Source organism: Anser cygnoides, chromosome 7 (assembly GCF_040182565.1).
Source record: "Anser cygnoides isolate HZ-2024a breed goose chromosome 7, Taihu_goose_T2T_genome, whole genome shotgun sequence".
Classification (NCBI taxonomy): Eukaryota; Metazoa; Chordata; class Aves; order Anseriformes; family Anatidae; genus Anser; species Anser cygnoides.
Window position 1 is genome coordinate 11,350,818 of NC_089879.1, and position 23,880 is coordinate 11,374,697.

Here is a 23,880-nt window from a genome sequence, read left to right on the forward strand (position 1 = left end):
TTAATTGCAACATAAACAATATCTTCCTCACTTCAATCCATCTGAAAAGAATAAATGAAAGAGAGAGAGGGAAATAAAAAATCTGAAAAATAAAGAAAGAAGAAGGAAAGAGAAAGAAAGGAATAGATAAAGAAAGAATAGATGTGTGTGCGTGTATGGTGGTGGTGGGGCTGAAAGGATGCTGATCCCTCAAAAACTGCTTCTAACATATTCCTGGTGCTTATTCTGCACTTTGATTATGTGAACCTCCTGTTCCTCTTTCTAATCCCGCTAAACTGTGCATCTCATTGATTTCCCATAGCAGCAAAGTCAACACATGCTGCATAAAAGACATTCCCTTTTATATATTGTTTTAATTTTGCTGCCAGTCATTTTCATTGACCTCTGTTTTTGGACTGCAAGGCTGAAAGAGGCAGAGCTTGCAATCTGCTGGGTTGTAAATTCCTTGTTTATTTACAAACCCTCCCTTTTCTGTCTCTTTTTATTTTTTTTCCTGCTTTTTTATTTTTATTATTATTATTATTTTTGCTCACAAGTGAAAGTTAGCAGGACTTTGAGTATGTGGATGACATAACCCCCTCTGTTGAAACAGCACAGTCTGCACACTGCTGAGGCACTGTGGCTGACAAAGCTCTTCATGGAGATGTCCTCCACCTGCACCAACAACATACCTGTTGTTGAGAAGAAGCTACCCAGCTGCAGCAGTGAAGACAGCGTGCTGAGTCCCAGTCATATAAATCCACTGGGTAAATGTTGTTACCTTGATCACATTATTTTGGGAGCTGGATATCTGAAAGATGAAAGACAGCATCAAGATGCAAAAGGTGAAAATGAACTTTTGGATATTACAGAAATTAGGGGGAAAGAATAAACATCTTTCTAGCCGAGAAGCATAGATGAGAATCTATCAGGCAGCTGCATTATCAATCTTATTATATTAAGCATAAGTGTAAATACTGAAAAATTCATGAAGCAGAATGAAACTAAAGCTTAGTTAAAACCCAGAGCTCCAGTTTGATATATGCAGTGCTGACAGCATAAATTGAAAGGAAAGAAGGAGAAAGAACAAGGGCAGTTTTACATGTTCTTTTCTTCACGGATTTTTCAATATGATTTTCGTTCATGAAGTTCAAATACTGGAATGTGGATATGTGCCTGTTGCACAGGGCACATCTCAAGGATTCTCCCTTAGAGGTTCCTCTCCCTCCACTCTTGGTGCTGGGGAGGGTTTCCTGCTGTCAGACTGTTCAGAAGTGCAGCCCTGGCTAGTGTCAGATGAAGACTAGGCTTATCAGAAACAGAGTATGAGAAGAGAGTTTAAGACGTTAGGAAAGGGAGCCAGACTTTCATGCTGGCTGGGAACTGTTTGGAGAACAAGGCCATGAAAGTAGTAACGTGGCAACTCTGGGAATTGAACTGCTGTGCTACAATGGGCACTAATGGGCCTGTGAAGGCACTTCAGACTCGACTTTTTAGCTCTCTGCAAAATTCAGCTCTGTGTGCAAAAATTTCACACTTCATTCTGTAGTGCATATATCCTAGCTACATGTGATGACTATCATATGGATATTGCAATATAAGGCCTGTTGTAACTGACGATACCTTGGCCGTACTACCAGTGGGCCACTGAGGACTACACCACTGCAGGTCTGAATGTGCAAGTGTGTGGGCACATGCATGTGCGAGAGGATTCAATTCCTCTCCAGTTTCACTCAGCGCATTTGCTATTGTGATTCAATAACAAAGGCAGATAAAACATCCCGCTTTCTGAGGATGTGCAGGCAATGCCAATAAAAAGGAAGGGGATCTGAGCTTAGGCTCTGTAAGTACAAAGAAAGCAGGCAAATGCTCATTGGGTCTTTTAATACAGAGACTTCAAAGAAAGCCTCTCCGCACAAAAAAGACGGGGAGTAGGAGAGAAAGGGAAAAGTAAAAAGAGAGAACCAACAAAAGAAGTTAACTGTGGAAAAAGACAACTCACTGACGAAAATATATGGAAACCCCAGCGAATAAGCCAGCTAGATATTTTACTTACAGAAAAGAGAACAGATGCAAGTTATATTGGAATTTTTTGGCCCTGAAGGGGAACTGGATATTTTGTTTATAAAGACACACGTAAGAAAAAAGAGTAAGTACTTATGCATGTGCAAGGACAATTTACCTTGGGTTTGGGGGTTTGTGTTCCTTCAGAGAACCAGACCTTTTCTTTTTGTGTCTCACCTTTCTTCCTCTGGTTTGGGTTCCTCTTTGCTATCTCCCTCAAGGCCCAGATGGACAGTCAGTGCAATCTGTCTCTTTTACTTAAAATGGAGAGAAGGAAACCTCTGAAGAACTTTTACTTCCCTCAGCCCCATGGGACAGGGCCTAACCTTGGCTGTACAAATGTGGGGGGAAAAATGTCCTCTTGCTTTGTTTAGGCATCCAAACATTGAATGGAAAGAGATGACGAAAGTCAATCTAGACCTCAGTGATCTACTGAGTCATCCTGTCCTCGTTCTTCGAATCCTCCATAGATATGTAGTACTGGGAGCTATTACCTGCTTGAAGCACTACAATATTTGCTTCTTTCACAACCCCTGCCAGGCACAGTCTTTATTTTCTCTGCTGGCCAAAGAGGATCTTCTACACTTTATTCAAAATGCCTTCCCTCTTCCTTAACTACAGAACTAAGAGATGAGACAGAGAAGCTAGTCCTACAAACAGAGGAACACAACAGGATTTTTTTTTATTTTGAGACAAATAACATTTTTACTTTATTGTCCAAGAATGTTCTAATGCAAAAGTTTGGAGTCTGTGTTTAAATTATTCAGTGGTGTGGGCGTTGTGCTATCACTTCCCATTAACTGGAATGGGTTTTGTGGTATTTGGGTTCTAATTGCTGGGTTTGAAGCTTAATGTGAGATACTGGGTCTTGAAAAATCATCTTTCTCATCTCTCCTAAACTGAAAATTTTGAGAATATTTTGCCCTTGCATAGTAAAGGGGATTTGTGAGGCAGCCAATCAATCAATCAGTCTCAGAGTACCTGTTGGGTAAGGACATTTCTTTTGATATATACAGAACTAAAGTTTAATCCAAAACCTCAGGCAAACACAGTTTAACCTTCAAGAACAAAAAGAGCAACAACACAACTCTACAAACAAAGCAAAGAACAAAACCAGTTATTAAATTCTAATGGCAGCCAAGTAAATTTTAACATCTATGAAATGTGTGTGTGTGTGTGTGAATATATACAAAGACATACATGGACACAAACACACAACCATGCACATTTTATTTGAATAAGCTGATATATTTCCCTTACAGGAAAACACACCTCAAAGCCAATGTTTACAACTAGCCAAAGCTGTCTAAGTTCCTGACAAAATTCCATTTAGTTTAAGACTCATTTTGATGTATTTTGGTATTTTGCCTTTGCATGTGGCATTGATTCCATCATGTTCCATTCAAGAAATGGAGCAATTCAGAGACTTCGTCTGAATTTTCCAGCAAGTAGACTTGTGTTCCTTGCTCAAAGTTCATCTACATAGTGAGAAGTAGCTATAATCTGCAGTGACAGATTAATTCCTAAATTAGGAATTAAATTTCATTATCTGAATTTAGCCTGGATTTAAAAGTCAGCAACACTGGTATCATTTTAAAAACAGCAGTACTTGGAGCTTGTGTTAGAGACCTGTACTAGCTCTGAAAATACTATTCACATTCTCTAGGTAAGGCATGAAATATCTTCACATATTATGACATCTTTATTAGTGACTCACCAAGAAATCCACTGGTTCCAAGGATGCAAGTTTGAAATAATTGTCTCCTTAATACAGTTGACTTTTACAGACCTTTCTTGGCTTTCATTAGGTTGAGGGATAATGCCTTTTTACAGGGTTTAAAATTTAATTTAATCTCTTTTGAACTGCTTTCTTGTAGTAAGAAGTAGGACCTTCTCCACTGATTATTTTTGGTTATTAGATTGACCACATGGTTCACATCTAGCCTCAAGTGACATTGTAGGCAGATGCATCTCAGTTGTTATCAGCCTGTTTTCTGTCCTTTATCTGGAATTTTATACCTCATATCAATTGTGTATGGGTTGTTCAATGGGAGAGCTACTGACTTCGCATCAAGGCATTTGTTAGCTTCACCAGGGGAGCTTTCATTTTTACCCACATTCTTTGAAAATAGCTTATTGTGGAGAAAGCCTCATGGTGAAAAAACAAACTAACAAACTAACAAACAAAAAAAAAAATCAGCAAAAAACCTGCTAGTTGATATTTAACAATTGCAGCAGTTTTCTGCCCACATTTTTGCTCCCTGACCTAGCCCTTGCATATGCACAGGAACTCATAGATTCACAAATTTTCAGTGTTTTCAGGTATCCAAAAGAATAAATCAGAAAGAAAGTTTCAGACTCCTTGGTATTTATGATATGCAGTGGAAATGTGCTGGGCTTAGTTCAGGCACTTTTCAGGCTGCAAAGGTGAGTGAATGAAGGACTCTCTCATCCAAACTCCAGCCAGCTACAGGGAGAGAGGGACACATTGAACTGCTTCAGGGAACAAGGCTATGTTCCAGGAAACTATGATGTTTTAATGAGAGACATTCAAAAATCTTTATTGTTTTCAAACTGAGATTTAATGGGAGAATCATCATTTTGCTCATCTTTTTTTTTTTTTTTTAATTTATTTTTATTTTTGATAAAAGGAATCTTCTTTTCTCCTAGCCTTTCCTTAAAATATTTCCTCACAGTTCTAAAATCCTTGGGAGGATGAATGTTCTGGAAATATTGTCATGCTCTGTCTCCAGGCTCAGGAGTTTTATAGCATGCAGAGAAATATGCAGGGTAATTGAATTTTGTCCCAAATAACAAGATCAGAGTCACTGCCCTCCCAGTCATTTCTGCATCCTGGCTTGGCACCATAGAAAACTTAAACTGAAGTCACCACCAACAAAAAAGACTACACAGTTTTGTTGTTCCTGCTTACTTCTATATAATCTTGAGCAATAAAATTGTTTTATTTTCCCTCTTGTGAGTTATTAAGTGTTTTTATAGTTCCCATCTCCTCTTCTTCTTCCCACCACAAACTAAATGTAGAAGATGACCGATATATTGTATGATATTTGAGAAAACAAGTTTTGATGCCATTGAAAACAGTAGCAAAGCAAATCTTCCAGTCCTGCCAAATTTCAAATCATCAGATCAGTTCTGCTTTTACTCAGGCTAGATCACCAATTATGGGGAGATAATGTGAGAGAAATTACATAGCTACTGGGCCTGGTTTTACATTAGTCTGCAAATTGCAAACATTCTGATTTAGTAACAGTTTATATTCACTTTGTATGGGTGTAAAATTACAGTCCTGCTGGCCTGAAGGAAGATTAATTCATATTAGCCAAGAATCTGGCCCTTAATGTACTTAGTTCATTGAGATGATCTTTTGGTAATGAACAAATTGATTCTGATAATAAATTGATTCTGATCAACCCAAATCATGAAAGAAACTCTTAAGGCCAATAGCTTAGTAAGATTCAAAAAGGGATTGGATATTTTCATGGATAATAAGTTTATCTGGACTCAGCCTGTCTATTAACCTCCACCATGCAAAACCTGCCCTCCTGTATGTTTTGAAAGTTTGATACAACTCTTACTTTTAGTGAAATGAACTACTGGTGTGAGATATTGGGGAATACGACTTGAGCGCCTTGCAGTTTCACTACTATGCCAAGGAGACAAGGTGTACTCTAGTGTCTTAGTACATGATAAAATTGTCAAGTGCAACCAGCTGATGTGTTAGAGACCACCAGCTCAGGTTGTGAAGACTCACCTATGTACCACTGCATACCACAGTAATGCATGAAAGTGACAATGTTTTTACTAATTAAAAAGAGAATTGGGTACTTTGCCAAGAGACACTGGGAAAGGTTCAGCAGCATTGGTCAAGAGAGCACTAAATTATAGAGCATTACTAGTCAAGTCATTCCAGAGGGAGATCAAACTTCACACTTCAGAGTTTAGGCCAATCTTTACCTACAAGTGATAGAATGAGATTTTAGGGGAAATAGTTTTCCTCATAACTGTCCACTATATCTATCTTCCTCTAAAGCTTGCAACTGTAAAGGACAGTATACTGGAATTGATGACCTTTCAATTGATTAACTGACATCGCAATTACTAAATCTTGTGTGAAACTGTGTCCTAAAAGTAGATCAAAACTGAAATGTTCAGTGGTGACACTAGTCTTGTTTTCTTCAGCGGGAGTAAGGGGTATCCAACATGTTTCTAGGAATTTGTTCCTCAACCTAAGCTGCTGCCATTTCAAGAAGGGCTCAGGGGCTCCCAGACCTTTCCTGGAGCCACTCTATCTGCCACAGGACTGGGTTTAAAGTTAGTCATGTATAAATGCATTGAGCCTAAACTCTGTAGGAAAAAAACCAGAAAGGGGTGATTTGTGCATGTAGAATGAAGAAGGTGCAAAGTCTGGCACAACAGAGGTTAACATGCTGTCTGTGAGGTCCCTATGGAGTCTAATTTGGTTATTAAATTTATATACTAGGCTGCGTTCCACTCTGTTACTACCTTCTTTTTTGAGCAGACATAAATTCCTCAAAAAGTCATTTTGATTTTTGCATCTGACAAATTATTCCTGTATCTGCTATTTTTCTCTCCTTCAGTCCATATTTTTCTTACAATGATGCCTATCTTTTTTTTTTTTTCCAAGCCTTACCATGTTGACAAGCACCAACGTTTAAGTTCAGACAGAAATCACTACTGAACTGCAGCAGTCCACCCTTTCATTTTAACAATGATCTGGGAGAATGAGATTGCAGTGGGACCTTAATTTTCCTTGTTAGAGCTGTAGCATTTGGGGCTGATGAAGTTCACAGTAAACCCATCACAAATGAACCTTACCTGATATATTATCTATCGAGGCCATATAATGAGCATCTGGTGGAAACAGCAGTCTGTATGTGAAGCTGCAGCTACTAAACTGCTGAGGTGCAGTGCACTGCACTTGGTGAGTTCAGCCAGGAGGAAGAAGAATCAGGCTTTCATTGAACTCATCTTTACAGTCATTGGGTAAACAGGCTGCCTGTGGGCCCAAAGGGCTGTGCAAGGCACACTGTGAAATGCAACACTTCACTTTACCAAGCTGCAAAGCAGCTGTGTGCCCTTCGCTGAACCTTTTGAAAAATAAGGGTCTGGCTGAAACAAGGCCACAAAGAGAATTCACTTTTACAGTCTGCCAGTGAACTACTGTGAAAACTGATGCCAACTGGGACCAGAAAAGATGTTTCCTTCTGACTCCAAAACACTGACTGGCGAGCCTGTATTGATGGACATGTAGTGTTCTGTCACCCAGTGCCACATTGGTCATGATAAAGTATTGTTCAGGGTAGATAAGGCCTTCAGTAGGAGATGAAAAATGATGCTACCTTCCAGAGGGCTTGCAAACACATAGACAAAATGTTATGAATAACTTCAGAATGAGAAAATGACTGTACTGGATGAAAACAAAGGAATTGCTTTCAGGGTAAAAAGTGGTAAGAATAATGAACCCATTGCTTAAGGGTTTGGTTACTGACACCTCCTTCTGAAGGATCTTCAAGGGAAGAGGAAAGTGAATGTCTTTGAAAGTGGATACTTAGAATAACTACTCTCTCTCTCTTAACTCACTTTCTGATGGAATGCAGTCAGTGATCAGCACCCCACAGCAGCAGTATGCAACAAATTAAGGCACTGAGAAGAAATGCTTCCTGCTAAAATAAATAGAGAATATAGACAGCCAGTGTAACTATTCTGAATCCAGGTAGAAAACCAGAACCCCCCTGCATGTGGGGGGTTTCTGTTTTTGTTTTCAATTTATGACTGCAATGACCTAAATCTCAACAGTACGCAGACATCACGTTAGTAAGCAGTATTGCAGTTGGGTTAGACAGGGTCTCCGAGATTTTAATTTCTTCATCTGTAAAACATCTGCATGGCAGCATGAGCAATGCAGCTGAAAGTCTCACAGGGAAATAAAAGTTCTTGTTCTTGATGAACCAGTTCATGAGATATCCTTTCCTCCTCTTGACTAGGGATCATGTTTCTCTTAGTATTCAGTCTGATCTTACACAGATTCCTGCATTTCCTTTCCAAGACACATTCACATATCTATTCTGTTCAAGATGAGACACATGGAGCTTTAAACCATGGATTTCAAGGACTTTTTTTTTTTTTTTTTTTTTTTTTTTTTAAGAACTGAATAGGTTTGGGGTTTTTCATGAGAAATGGAGAACTGAAGCTGTCTAACTCTGTCGTGGAAGTATCCAAAGACCTGTCAGTGCCAGCCCTGGAAATATTATCTGCTCGTGATTAACAGCAGGGTGGAGGGAGTTTATTTGCTCCTCTTCCAGTGTTTCTTCCTTGTAATGGGTCTTTCTTGTGTCATTTTAGGGTGTGAGGCAAATTGCCAAATTTCTGGAGTTCAAACAGAACAAGTCTGAAGCTCCCTTGTTTTTTTTTGCCAAGGGTTGCCTACCACTGATCTAATAGAAAACAGATATGTGGTAGGGTTTATACAGCTCTAATTTGTCCAGTTTGCAGACAAATCAGGTTACAGCTGGGAGGAAAATGAGCTGCAGGGAACTGTGAGTTCTCTGGGGAAGATACCTGGAGAAGAGTTCATCTCTAGGGGACATAGGACAGAAAAGGGTCCCCTTCTCATCTCAGGGCTTGGAAATAACTTGTAGATCAGATATCATTCCCTGGATTAAGGAAGCCTGAGTGTGTTTGTTGGACCATTTCACAGACACACAGAAAACAGGTCCATCACCAGCCAGTGCTACCCACAGGCAGCCCTGCTCCATAATCTTTGCACCACAAAGTTTTCACTGTTGAAAGGCCATTTCCCCAGCAGTTACTGCATCATCAGCTCCAGTTTACCAGAATTGTTTTCCTTAGCAGAAAGGACCCCATGGCATCTTAAATTCATGGTCTGAATGGAGTTTTTATCTCTCTTGTTTTTTTCAGTTTTTAAATAGATAATGTTGTGTCTCACATTTAAATTTTGGTAAACTGAGAGGTGGAATGTGTGTAAGCATGGGTTTATACTGTATGAGGCAGAACAACCCGCTCCATTATGCCAAGCATGTGTGACCAAGCTGTATCCCATCCAAAGACATTTCTTGGATGTGGGACATTCCAGAGACTGACTCACAAAAGTCCTTCACAAGACAGATTTCTCTCCAGACCATGCCTCATTCAACCCATGACTAATTAAACTCACATCCTATTTTAAATGCAACTTCTATTTCCTTATGACACAAAGGAATTTATACTCTTTATAGGCAAGTGAATAAAGGGGAGTAGAAAACTTAATTATTCCAGAATGTTTTCTGCCTCTAATATTCTGATGCAAGATCAGGGGTAATATAATTAATATAGAAAACTGATGGATATGGAAAACATGTAGATCTACAGACTCATTGTGTTGGTGGTCACTAATCAGTTTTGTAATTTTATTTGTCTCCAAAGTCTCTCCCTCTCCATGAATGACTCTGTGAGGACCATTCTTTGCTACAAAGAGATCTGGTTAGTATATTTATAGTGGCAAAGTTCTTGTCAGGGACATACAACTTGAGTCACCAAAATAATTCTTTTCCTGGTAGTAAAACCACTTCCCTAAATGACATAAGCTTTCCTGACAAAAAGGCTCTTTTGCTAAAATGAGCTGCATCTACAGAGGGAGTTCTGACATTCAAACTGTACAAAATTGAATTGTCCTGTTTTGGCTGTGAAGGAATGGGGCATCTTTCAATGTCACTGCTGGGGAATCCAGCTGTAGGAACTCACAGATTACTTCTGGTCTCCCCAATGCTCTCTCTGCAAATTTTTTAATGAGTGTAAAAAGGGAATTCTGCTCCTGAATTTGAGAATTACAGAAATGTATTATTCGGTGGATCACACTGATATGGGTCACATTTTCCATTGACACACTTGATTTCATTTTCCATGAGTTTTGGTCTCAGATTTTTTTTTTTCCTTCCAGCCATACAGAAATTCAAACCCATTCCACCTCATTTAAGTCTCCATCTATTTATTGATCCTACCAGTGTCACAGTTGTGGGTGAATGATGGCAAGAATGGCTGAAGTAGATCCACCTCAGGGTCCAAAGCGGAGTTCGTGCTTCAGCCTAGACTTGAACCAAAACCAAATCCAGTTGGCAAGTTATGAGTAGGGAGCTGATCTTTTTGGCTGGAGAGACAAAAGGTGTCCAGCTGGGATGCTTGTCTTCCACTGAGTATGAAGAAGCTATTTCTTAACCTTTGTGGAAGCACAAAACTCAGGTAAACCTTAAGTCATGGGCTCTGAGGCTGCCAAGGAGACAATGTTTATGAACCCAGTGAGGCTGCTGGGATACTGGAGTGGCTGGGGACAGAGCCAGGCTCTTCTGAGCCACAACCCAAAATGTGCTCCTTAGCAACAGTAAACATCTATAAAAATCACAAGACACCAAATGAGGAAATTTTTCTTTCACAGAAAAATAAAAATTAAATATATTTAGCCAATGAAGAGCTTTTATTGTGAAGTCAGTCCTTCATATTTTATAATGTTTACACTACAGTTAATTTGGAATATTATTAAAAACCTTTGTTAGTATCATAGTTGTGTAACACCAAGGATTTTTTTAAATATAATTTTATTTTTTTTTTATATTTTGTATTCTGTAACACAAGAACTCCAGGTTATTTATACGTACAGTATGCTGAGGTAATGGACTACATTAAATTCCAACCCGGTGGAGATTTATTATGTTAGAATGAACATTGCCTACAGTACAATAACTCACAGAGATAACAGGAAACATGCTAGTGGTACAGGAATTTGCATTTCATAGTTTAGGATAGTAACTGATATAACAGGTGGCTTAATCCGGAGGCTTAGCTGTATGACTCTCCTGAAGGTCAGTTTTGCTTAGGATAGGCATTGCTTGGATTATGGAATAACAGATCCAAGCTGGTGATGTTTGACTCTAAAGAAGTGTAAACAGTTCAACTGTTTTCACAATAAATATTTGCTTGAATATAAAAAATGGTATTTTGTTATGTTCATGCTCATTTGTGTTTGCTTTCTAGTAAATGGCTGTGGAATAAGAACATGCATAAAATCAATGAATTTTAATCAAATATCAAATAATATGATAATATGTGTCCTTTAACTCCTTAACGTTTTTGAATGCAGGAAAATGAAACCTAAGAGGGATTTTCTTAGCTCCAGGAAACAGTGACAATTCCGTCCATTTTGTTACAAAACTTACAAAGCTAGTATGTGTATGTCAAATGATGCAGTTTATTAACTGAAAGAAATCAAAGTAAATATGACTCCCTTTGCAGTCACAGGCTGCATAAAGACAACCTCTCTCTCTCAGTAAAGGTTTTACTTTCTTCTTGAGTCTTTAATTTAGGAAAAACAAAATAAGGAAAGATAGGTCTCTTTAAGACCCATGAAAATGTCCATGACTTCTAGACAAATATCAGATGAATTGTCTCTTTATTTCAAGAAAAAAAGACTTTCCCACCATTTCTGTACCATTGTCACCACAGTCTGGATCCATAGCATTAAATAAAAGTTGTCCTTTATTTGTCTATTCCTAATGTCAATGGAGAGGCTTTCATGTACTTCAAAAGAATTAGGATTTGAGCCTTTTAAAATCATAAGGATATGGATTTGGAAGGAACTATGCTGCTTTCTAATTATTCACTTTGATTTGTTTTTATATATATTTGCTATTCTAAAAGGTCCTGTGCAAATCAGCTCATTGCAAGTGGTGGGTTCTCATCTCCTCATCCCTCTGTGACTCCCACCCATACAGAACCTTTCAGTAAAACATACCCGGAGCACCAGCTGGTTGAAAAGACTTTGTCCCCCACCTCCCTGCCTGTCTCTGCTGACGTGAACAGTAAAATATGCAGTAACAGACTTTGAGTAAGATTGAAAAAGAGGAGGAAAAAATATGCTCCCAGCAGGCAAAATATTGGTGACATTTTTAATAATAATGAAACATAAGACCACAGTAGGGCAAAACTGAAATCCATTTTGCATGTCAAAGAATTGGTTGCATTTAATTTGTTTGGCATATTTTACTAGCTTTCTATTTCTTATGGAATAAGTTCAAGGTTATGAAATGTATTGCTAGTACGAAATGTTCGTAAGGATTTGAGATGAAAGAGAATAAAGCAGAGAAAGGTCTTCCAACTCATTTTTGATTGATGAAATCTTTTGTGAAAAATCCTTCTTCCCTCTCAATGTAGATTTGAATTCATATTTAGGGAATTAAGATGTATGTTTTGTAAAAACAAACAAAGAAACACAAAAAAATTGCTATAACTTATTTATTTATTTATGTTTAGAGATTCGTGTCTCAAATTTATTCCAAACTGGTTGAATTTATTTAAATGGTTCCCAAAGGACATGGCAGGACTTAAATGTCTGAGTCTTGAGCTGAATCTGACTTTGCTTCTTGCTTGATTATTTCATTATAAACTTCTCTTTCCTTTAAACTACCTGATTTCAGTCAAATCTGTACAAGAGCAGCTTCATTTGGGACTCTTGATATGAAAATCAGTAGCAGGGGAACTTCAAGAACTTCAAAAGCTTCTGAAAGGCCATGATAAGCCTCTGTATTATGGGAGGTTTATTAAGGGATTTCATTTGGGTTCTCAGGACTGTCCACAGATTGGAAGGATGGGAATAAATAAACTGCAGGGAAGGTGAAACAGGGCAGGATCCAGGCAAAGGCTTGCTTTCCCCATGGTGTCACGATTTTGGCTTTTGGCTCTGCAGTTATTTATCCACTAGAGGTCTGTGTGTGCCCCGGAGAGCCTCTGACTACAGCTGAGCACGTCCTGCCAAGCAACCTGTTCCCTTCATTTTAGGGGAAAAAAACGTCAGTTCAGCAACACTGCTCCCTTTCCTGTGTGCAGCTTCACACTGTTTTTCACGAGTGATGTCAGACAATTCCTTTTTATATTTTTAGAGAACAAGAAACAAAGTTTTTTTATTTTTTATTTCTTTTTCCACCTGTACCTCCAGGTTCACAGAATGATGGTTTTCTTTTGCTTTGTTTGGCAAGAAACAAGCAAACAAAACCAAAACCCTCAAATCATCCCAATTTTTCAAAGTACAAAGGAAATGCTTCATAATGGGTGTTTTCAAACTAAATGATTTCTAGGACTCAGGTCGCCTCCATCCCCATTTTTTTCAGTTTGTGGAAAATTAAAAGAAAATAAAACAATCAACATCCCACCCCACCCAAGGAACAAATAAACAAACACCAAAATCAAATTAGTTTGGGTGTGGGGAAACATATTTTTGTCTGATTAATTTTCACTGGTGATCTGAAGTGGCATTATTTGCTCAGATCCAGTCTTGACAATATGCAGCGCCTTGCAAAGCAAAAGAGATCATATCTGAGCTCAAGCTGTGTTGAAATGCATGTTTCCCTTCACATTAGATTTATAGGACTGCCTGCTGTTAAATGCAAGCCTGTCTGGGTAAGGCAGGTCGGTGCAGCTTGAAGGTGAACCAGACCATTACACACAGATGATGCTTTGCTCCTCTGTATCACATTGCCCACCGCTCCATGGAAAGCTAAAGGTTAATCTCAGCTCATAGAAGTGAGAGCATCCGCAGGCTGCTCCAGCTTTGTATGTCTGGCCCTGTACAGCACCTTCACAGACAGAAGAAATTCAAATGACAGCTTTAAACTATTTTAGCTTTTATAACTCATGCTTAGTCAGTGCGTATTTCAGCAGAAACTTATGAAGTTTTTATTTTCAAATAAGGTAGGAGTGCAAAATTTACACTGGTGTAACTTCAGAAACATTAATCAAGGAACAAATTCATCTTCTGACTCTTTCTGTATGTCTAATCTAGGAAGAAAATGACTGCAGCTAGGTTTGATGTTTTGTAAACATCTGTCTGCTCATTTAAATTGCATCCACATGTCAAGACACATAAATGCTATATTTATTCATTTTTATTTTTAAATTAAAAAGTCTTCCTGCTGTTGGTTTTTGTTTGTTTGTTTTAAACAGGAATAAACAATTTCAGGAAAATGATAAGTGTGGAACACGAACATACCGCAAAGTGCAATAAATCTTTCTCCAAAGAAATTCACCTATCTCAGTTGTGCTGTCTTGTATGCCAGCTTCAACACTGTGTGTAACTACTGAGTAACGAAGTTACCTCATTGGTTCTGTTAAAAATCAGAACTGAATATGTCCCACTAGCTAAATGGAGAAATACTGAGATTTCTTTTATTATCCAAGGGACGTTATTTGAAAAACATGGTTACATCATAGAGGTAATGTTTATGTAAATGTCAGAAATGCAGCTACTTAAATTCTGAGCTACTAAGGCTAACAAAGTAACAAAACTACATTGTCTATTTGAGAACAGTACCTATGATTTGTAAGCTTCTTGAAAAATTAATACTCAAAGTGTGAGTGACAGTGGTAGAGATTTTCTGGTTTCACTGAAGGGCTGAGTGATTAATGAAACTAAATTAATCCAGTATATTAATCAGTATAACTCAACCCATTTTAAGCACTGACAAGTTACAGAGATGCTAATCTGAGAGCTGGTATCAGAAGAGAGAATTAATCTCTGCTCAAATCAGTGGAAAAATACAGGAAGGACATTCTAACGTTAAATGGGTAAAGATGACACACACACCCCAGAAGCTCCAGAGACGGAATTATTTGCAGAAAAGTACTAGCAAGTGGGCTTGAATAATGAATGCATTCAAGAAACTAATGATTCCTAATGGAACGAAGATTTCATCCATGGCATTCGTGGGCAAATTGGTGACATCAATATGTGGAGATCAATTGATGTTATTCTGAATTTATTAGACACAGTGCGCTTCACATCTTTTCTTTTAGGAAAGAGGCTAAAAAAACAACAATTAAGGATTTTAGTAAAAAAGAAAAAACAAACCCAAAAGCCTGTGTAATTCTCACTTAAGGAGTTTGATTTTATTGGGATTTTATCAAAGTGAATCATAATTAAAGTGGTAAAAGTAAATCAATTTAAATGATGAAAACTGAGGAGATAACAAGGTGTAGTTTGGTTTTAGGCTGTCAATTGGAAACGACAGTGAAAGATTAATACTACATAGCCCTGTGTGTCATTAGGCAGAGTAGAGCCAGCATGCAGCTTTTACCTTTTGATGTTCACACATTATTTTTTAACTCTTTTTTTTTTTTTTTTCCCCTCATTGTCTTTGGTTATCACTTCTTTTTACAGCCTGAAGACATTATGAATGCTTCCTAGCTTCTTTCCGTCCACATGTACCAAACCAGAGAGTAGGAGACAGCTGGTTTGCCTGAGGGCAAGACAAGTCTGGGGGAGCCACTCAGTGGACAGGCACACTCTTGTGTTTGGATAAAAGAAATATCATTGTTTTACCCAGGAGTTGCACAGGAGATACTTTACACACCCCTGTCATGACATCATTTGAAAAAAAAAAAGAACCATTTTGTAATATCAGCACTTACACAAGGAACCAAATTCTTTTATTCTGGTCTTCATTGTGATGGATAAAGATGAACTACTCATTGGTCTGGAAGATGGTGAGTGACTAGAAACCCTAATGACCCTGTTACACTCTCATAAGCAAACAGAAAGTAGAAGCAACCATTATAAAGAGACATGCAGATGCACAGCTCTTCAAAAGAAAGACAACTTCACTGAGCTAAAAGAAAATCATTAGCTGAGCTGTTTGAAGGGGAGGCAATAGAAAGAAGAATGTAAAAGAAAATTGAGAGCTTTTTTTTTAATTTTAAGAATCGACAAATCAGGAAAAACAATTACTTTGTCTAAAACTTGATTCTAGCTTAATGTGCAAGGGAGGCTGTTAATTTTTTCAAAGCAATTTATAGTTAACATTGAAAAAGGGAAACAGATGGCAATCAATAACCCCGGGAAATTGTGATGTGCAGAAAAAAAATAACATGAGGTTACAAATAGAGAAAAATCCATGCTTGTAAGTCATACAGACTTCTTCCCTTTCAGTTACATTAGGAACTAAAAAACCCTGCAAAACATATTGCTCTCAATGGTAGAGAGAGATAATAAAGCTCTTCTTGGTGCAGAGAAAGCAGGAATTTTTCAAAGAATACTTTTGTCCTGTAGCTGGAAAGATGTAGGTGATGAATTCATCACACACAGGTGAAATTTCCAGTCTATGAATAAAATGAGGATGTTAGGCAATTTCTCCTAGAGAATATTTTGCATCAAATAATGTCAGATAACTGAGTTTAAGAGTTAAAAAGAAAAAAAAGGATAATAGAGGAACAGATGTCTGTCCACCTGATCTTAGTGTGCAATTAACTTTAGCTTACTAGGGAACCTACAGGAGGCAAAGATAGGGCTAATGTTGGACTAATGTTAAAAAAAAAGACAAATGTGACGAACTACTAGGTGCTGGTAGATGAAAGTGCAGCTACAGTTACTAGTCTGCTTAGCTAATCTCACATGGCTTCAAGGTACATTTCTGGAAGGGCTATACTAGGTTTTCAGGCCATAAATACTGAAAAGACAGGAATATATTTGTCCTCAATTAAAGAAGTTAACTAATTTTTAGGGAGTTAATGACTGTATGATGGGGAACCATTATGTAGGGAAAGACTCAGGGAATAAAATTTATCAATCTTCTTCATGAGATGAACAGAAGCATTTACAAGTGGAAGAAAAATCCAATGAGAGACCCTTTCATCACTACAAAGATTAAACAAAATTACAGGTGAGAAGTTTGAAGAAAAATTTAGACAAGAAGGCAAATCATATTTTATTTAGATGGTGGTATGAGTGATTACAAATACTGAAGGCTGTGATAAGTGCACTGGCAGCTCCATTTCAAAGTCAGAGGTGAATGTTTTTATAAAAATGATCAGAAAATCTCCATACAAGCTGCAGCTGATTAAAAGCAAGAGTCTGTATGTGCATGTGTGCATGTGCAGATGGAAATTAGGTTATGTTTTTTATAAACTGTGTTCACAAAGAGAAAAAAATGGACAGTATTAAGAACCTCTTTTGCCTGGAGGAGAGATGCACCACAAGAAGCAGAAGATGGAGCTGATTTAAGACTCAAAAGAAGCTTTTCAGAAAACATGGTAATGGCAATTAACCACCAGAACAAAGTACAAGGAAAGGGATACGGACAAAGTCTCTTCTGATTTTACAGTGGGCTGAAAGCTTTTCTAGGAGACAAGCTTTAATCTAAGACAAAGAGTGCTTTACTCAAATACAAGTTATTGACTTGGGGCTGGATAAATGGGCCTGAGATATTTCAATAAGAAAACAGAAAGATTTCTTTTGATGTCACTGTTGGAAATATGTGTGATTCTGCATGACTCCTGTTGCAGAGTTTCAACCATTTACTTCTATACTGAAACTGATAACACATATCTGATTCCAAATTCATTTCCAGTAAGGGGCTAATCTAGGAAAAACTTCATAAAATAAAAACTACCTTGGGAACTGATTGCTTTTCCCAGAAGCTAACAGCTCTGTACTCTATGTCTAACTTCTAGCTTAAACCAATCTTATTTTAAAATTCTTGACACTAGCCTTTGTTAAGCTGTCCTCCTGCTGGTTAAAAATGTCTTTATTATCTAGAAATACTCCCAGTGCTTCCCTGAAAGTATTTTGTCACTTCCCTTCTTGATAAATTAGGTGCATATTAATGGGCATTTAAGTTGTAATATAGGACTTCTCATTAGGAACAGGCATTTTGTTTGAAAAGAGGCAATAAAAATAATTTCAGTGGATGCATACCAGGACTGTAGATCAGGTGAAGGATGCAGATTTATTTGTGCATTGTAAGCTTTGTATTGTGGGAATTTTTCCCATTGTTTAGCAAAGAACAAAAGCAGGATTCTGAAATGGACTAATTCCATCTGCATTGATGTGTACATCAGAACTCCCATTTAAATGAACGGAGCAGCACTGGGACAGCATACATCTCTGCTTTATATTCCAACCTAAAATACTGTTCTCAATTTTCCACTTGCTTGGTGTCTTGTGTTGTCATTTATAGCAATGCAAACAGAATGCAGTGTGGGTGTAAAACACCATTAGGTCAGATATTTCCACTCATTTATATTAGCTGTAGCATCTGGCAGCCTATTTATATTAGCTTTACATAGCATAAATGAGTGCACTTATACAATATAAACCGCAGATGTGCTACCATTATGCTTTTATTCCCTTTTAAAAAACTCTTATCTTTCTTCACAACACCATCCAGGTATGCTGAATTTCCCCCTTGCTGTAGAAACTATATGATGAATGGTCTTTATTTTCTGTTGGTTTATATCAAAGTGCTTTATTGTGCATCCCACACTCAACACTGCTAATATTCAGAGAGAGCTCATTGTCTTCTCTGATAACATCATATCACCTCTAATGGATCCAGAAGAGTCAAGTCCTAGTCCTGTTCTTGAAACTAGTTTCCTTGTGGCCTCAGATTTTTACTGTATTTACCACTGTAATGTTTCTAAATTCCAGATACTTAGTATATATTTAAAAGATAATGAAGCAAGATACTTGTGTGCAGTGTATTGTCAAGTAACTCACTCCCTCTCGAGGTTCACACATCAGCTAGCTATAAGCTTGATCAGTTCCTTAAGAATGATGAATAGTGTTAAAATTTGCCATATTCCTTTCTGCCAGATGCTCTGAAAAGCCTGTTAAAACTCCATAAAACAAGTAAACTAAGTTCAGTTACGCTCTGCACTTTTCCGGCACTGCTGCTAGCACAAAAATTGATTGATTGTTCTTTGTGCTAGTCTAAATCTAGCCTGTTCACCTGCAAAGCACTGCTCCCTTGTACTTTTTTTTGTTGTCCTCAGCAACATCCTGGTGAATGTTTTTCTTGGTACAGGGATTTCTCTGTAATTCTAGCACTTCCTTGCCTCTTTCTTGCTTCTGTGTGCTAATCTCATTAAAAGATTCATGCCTTGCCTCAGCAGCATGTCCCTCAGCTGCTGTCCAGAGTTCTGTCGCTCCTCTGTCACTTCCCTGGCGAAAACTTAAACATGTCTCCTTCACAGCCCAGGGCTGTACACACAGAAGGAAGGGATTTCAATAGCTCCCTCAATATTTACTGGGTGCTCTTGCTGGGTGCATCAATATGGGATGCCCTGTTCTAGAGCTGTTGGGATATTGTAGTGATAGCACACCTGGATCTCTTCAAGTGTACGGGAGTGCTGGAAAACTGCTTTGCATGTACAGCATTCATGGTAATAATGATGGAGAATGCAAGTGAGTAGTGTAGAGTGAAATTACAGCCTAATCTAGCTAAAGTATATGGAGGTCTTGCTGCAGTGGTCAGCAGGAAAATGAAGCAGCTGAGGTCACTTTTTTTTTTTTTTTTTTTGGCAGTAAAGCATGCATTTGGCTTTACGTTTGTCTTTACAAGAAGAAAGTTTTCTAATCATGTAGAGAATTTGGAGGACAAATTATTTTCAGGAGACAGAGTGTAGAATCATTAAACATACAAGTGGAGTGTTTGGAGATGATATGAACTGTGAAAGCACAGGTGAATCCTGCCATAGTTGTGTTGACATTAAGAAGATAAAATATTACATCACTGCTGAAATAAGAATGCACTTTCAGGACATCTGGAGCAAAAGCAAAAGAGAGATTATGGCATAGCTGAGCTGTTAGCCACCAGCCAAAATGACAAAGCCAAGGTGAAGGAGAACAGGCTAACTTCTGGTGAATGAGATGAATGGGAGCTGGTGGATAAGGAAAGGAAAGCTTGCAGAGTTGGGTCCAGTATGTTGTCATTTTAGTCTCTAAGAGAGCTGAGGGGGGGCATCTGAATTTAAGATGGTGGTGGTGGAAAAAAGCAGGCAAACAGCTGAGTCTTAATAAAAGAAGCTACAGGTTTGGTGACAGAAATGTATTAGGAAAAGTTTGTGAGGACCTGAGCAGTCCTGGAGAAATACAGGAGAGCAGAGTCCCTTGTGCAAGGGAGAGTAAACTTCAAAATTTAAAAGATAATAAACAGACTTTGGAAAAGAGAAAGGGTACCAGGGATTACGAAGAGCCACACAGCTTCTGCAAGCAGACAGTGAACATATGGTGAAAGCGTAAACAAGCTATTGAGGAAGATTAACCAACATGAACAAGTATTGCTTCCAAGAGACATGCCATGTTCCTTGGAGTACGAAAACCCCAGAGGCATTCCGCGTGTCTGGGAAAATGTCTTGCATGTGCCTGACTGTATAAATAGTCATCCAGCAAAATACCTAGCTCTTTCCCAGAGAAATATTTGCTGCAGAAGGGTTTCCATTGTAGGGTGCAAGGCAGTTGTACACTGCTCTGGTCCCTGTTGTGGCCCATAAGGAGCTGTTGCATGCAGCCCCAGCACAGCTGCTGTTGAATGAATTGTTGTCTTCACCTTAATGACCACAGCCAAACCCATTTCTCTTTGCAGTCGTCTTGCTACAGGCTGCCAGTCACAGTTGTTTTTTCATAATAGGCTGCTTGCCTTTTCCCAGGTGGTCAGCAAGCTGCGGATGGTTGCTGAATGATGAGGATCTTTATCAAGGGTGAACACTAATGTCTCCACGAGAGAAGCAAATCTACTGTGGAAGAGGTGCCCTCGGTTTAGGTGCAGGATTGATAGCTGGCCTCAGGCAGAAAGCTTGATGAGTTCTTAATGGGGCATCAGGCTAGGCTGTACGGATTCCCTCGAAGGCTGTGAACGAAAGTAAAACAGATGCCTTACACGCAAGTGAAAGGCAATGGTCAGTGATCAAAACGTCATAAAAAGAGTGTTGACAGTAAGCACTGTCATTCACTGTCCTCACAAAATGATGCCTGTGCACACCTGTAACTCTCAGGATTGTCCCTGCTTTGGAATAGTCCATGGAGAGTTACTCTTTCCACTAAGAGAGTGTTATGGCCCTGTTTCATTTCCCTTCAGTAACTTGAGTGAGCCTGAAGGTTGGTGAAATGCCTCCCAAGAGGGTCAGCAGCTTTCTGAAGACAGAGGGTAAAATGCTGGAACTTCCGCATGTATTATAATAGAAAATAGAAGGCTATTATTTTAGTTGTGGTGGTATGTGGACCATATTGGCTGCCTGAATATATTTATTCATTCATCAGTTAGAAAAGTAAATTTTCAACAGTGGAGTTCAGTCAACTGTCCCTCTGCCTTCACTTCTTGCACAAAAATGCAAAAAGCATAAAATTATAAAATATTTTGGTTGTACAGAAATAACCTGATTGTATTTCTCTACTTTTCTTTCCAGTAGGTTTCCTGAGAACTCAGGATTTTCCAACAAGTTACATGCAGCAGTGACGAGGGCTCTGTTGAAACTGTTAATTAAGCAGAGGCTTGAGTTGTGTCAAGTGCAATCTATACCTTAATCCTCTGCCTCAGTTTTTGCTTGAAATGGAAAATGCTCTTAAAGTCAAAGGTTTAAGGTCAAAAGTACTCCTGCTCACACCTGATCTTATTCTTCCAATGGCTTTTTCCTCTTGGGAATTGGATGATGAAAAAAAAACGTGAATTCTTCAAGGGTCCCACAGCATGCTTCATGATGCCACCCCTCAGGTAGCATCTTGGTGGACAGTGCCTCTGTGGATTTTGCAAGGTGGTTTGTTACCACCACATCCATTTCACTCTCCTAAGGTCATTTTTATGGGATTGAATCATCCCAGATAGCCAGGGAGGCTCAGTTATTTTTTAACTAAACAATGGTATTTCAGTCCTTTTGTCAGGGAATTTCTGTCTGTGTCTGAATTTAAGGTAAATATATTGTGTTAAGTAATGACTACAAGTATACTCATTATATATTATTATATAGAGATGATACTAACAAATACATAATTACATATGTTATATAATACATGTATGGAGAAAATAACAAATAAGAATAAATACTGACAATATTCCCTGTTTCCCCCCTCTGACCTGCTGGTCACCACCGAGCTGCATTCTGCTCCCCAAAAACAGTGTTAGAAATGGGGTCTGGGCCTTCATCTCTCAGCAATGGATACTTGCTGACTGGTAAAAAGAGGATTTCAATTTTATCTACATACTGTGAGGTGTACAGCACAGAAAAAAAATCAGAGGTTGAAATCTGAACAATGACTTTGTAAAAAGAAGAAAAGCATGCAATTATCTAGGATAAATATGTCGCAGATCTACACCAAAAAAGAGGGTTGAAAGAATACTGCAAAAGACCTATCTAATCAGAACCTCAGAGTCTCAACTCCAGTGGATGATAAAATTACTTTGAATATGAATCAAATGGATAAAGGATTGGCTCACTGGTGCCTGTGATGAGAGACTGGTGTTGCAGAAAGCCTCCGCCTACATTAAAATGGCATTATGATTTTTACTCTCCTTCTGATGTTCTCCTCAGTAATTTTTTAACTAGATACAGAAAAACAAACAGTCACAGCTGTCTCATGCCGTGGGCTTGCCCACATGCCTGTGAAGGTAGCAGGATTACTCTGCAACACAGCATTGTTCTGGGAGTGGGTTGGGGGAGGACAATTTCTGTACACATTTTAGTGGGTTTAGAGTCCTGATCAGGGAAGGATTGTATTGCTTTTCTCAGGGACTTGAACATAAAGTTAGTGCTTAATCATGCTTAGCAAATTTGATTATCCTCAGTGGTCAGTGTCCTGACAATTGATGAAGATCTACCCATCATTCATTTTGACTCACTTTCAGAGATAGATGATAAAGTTTAAAATAGTTATCACCTAATAAAAGACAATTCTCAGTATCACAAGAAGATGTATATTAAATAAAATGCTAGACAATTTTCACACTTAGATATTTTTCCATTTATAACTGACATCAAATTCGGGGCATGTTTGTATTTTACATCTCTACTTTTTTCTAAGTCCAGATGATCAGACAGGCCATGCTGGAAAGTTTGAGGTTGGACCTGAATTCTTTGGAGGAATGTTAGAACTGGTATTCTGCTTCTAGCCCTAACACTCTCAAAGATTCAGCAGATAGTATAAAATTAGGGTTTGTATCTGCATCTTTCAGGAGGCTGTCCCAGTTCTGGCCTCTCTCTGCTGTGAGCATCCTTAAAAGATACATCAAACAGCACGACATGAGTTCAAACAACTTTGCTTGTAACTGCAATGAATCTGAAATGTACTGATGAAAGATTTATTAATGTCATGCAAGGCAGAGTGTCCTCATGTTAGCAGAGACAGTTTGAATCACTGAGTGAGCAGGTCATCAAAGAGAAATCAGCATGGTAATTGGAACAGCATTCGTAACCTAATTGCAATGGAGGTTAAATCATCATCTGTGTATGGCCTTGGATATTGACAGCCATGCAAATAAAATAGTAATAAACCAAGGCACGCCTCTCTTTCTGTTGTGGTGAATTATGATGTGTGGCTCAGGCTGGGGTAGACATTGGTACCTATGTCAGATTTTCAGCTACATTGTCACAGTGGAATCCAGCCAAGATATGTTGACAAAACAATTTTCCCTGGGGAGAGAAAAGCCTTACTGTTTGTAGTTATGGAGGTGCTGGTACAGGAACAGTGAAAATTATGACTCAGAAAATGGGTTGTGATACTTCTAGTGTGCATAAGCACACAGGTGAACTTAGAGAGTTTCCTAAGCCTTGATCATGCTGTTCTTTCTATGACTGGTAAATATTGTATTTTTGGGGCATCTTTACTGAAAATAATGAAAACTGTGCACATAATAGACCACTATTTCTGGGGCTCTTAGAAATATTATTATAGGGTTTTGACACATCATTACAGAATTTTTAAATGATTATACTGGCCCAACTATTCAATTGACATTTTCGGCTTCTCTCTAATAGACAGTCTTAATTCCA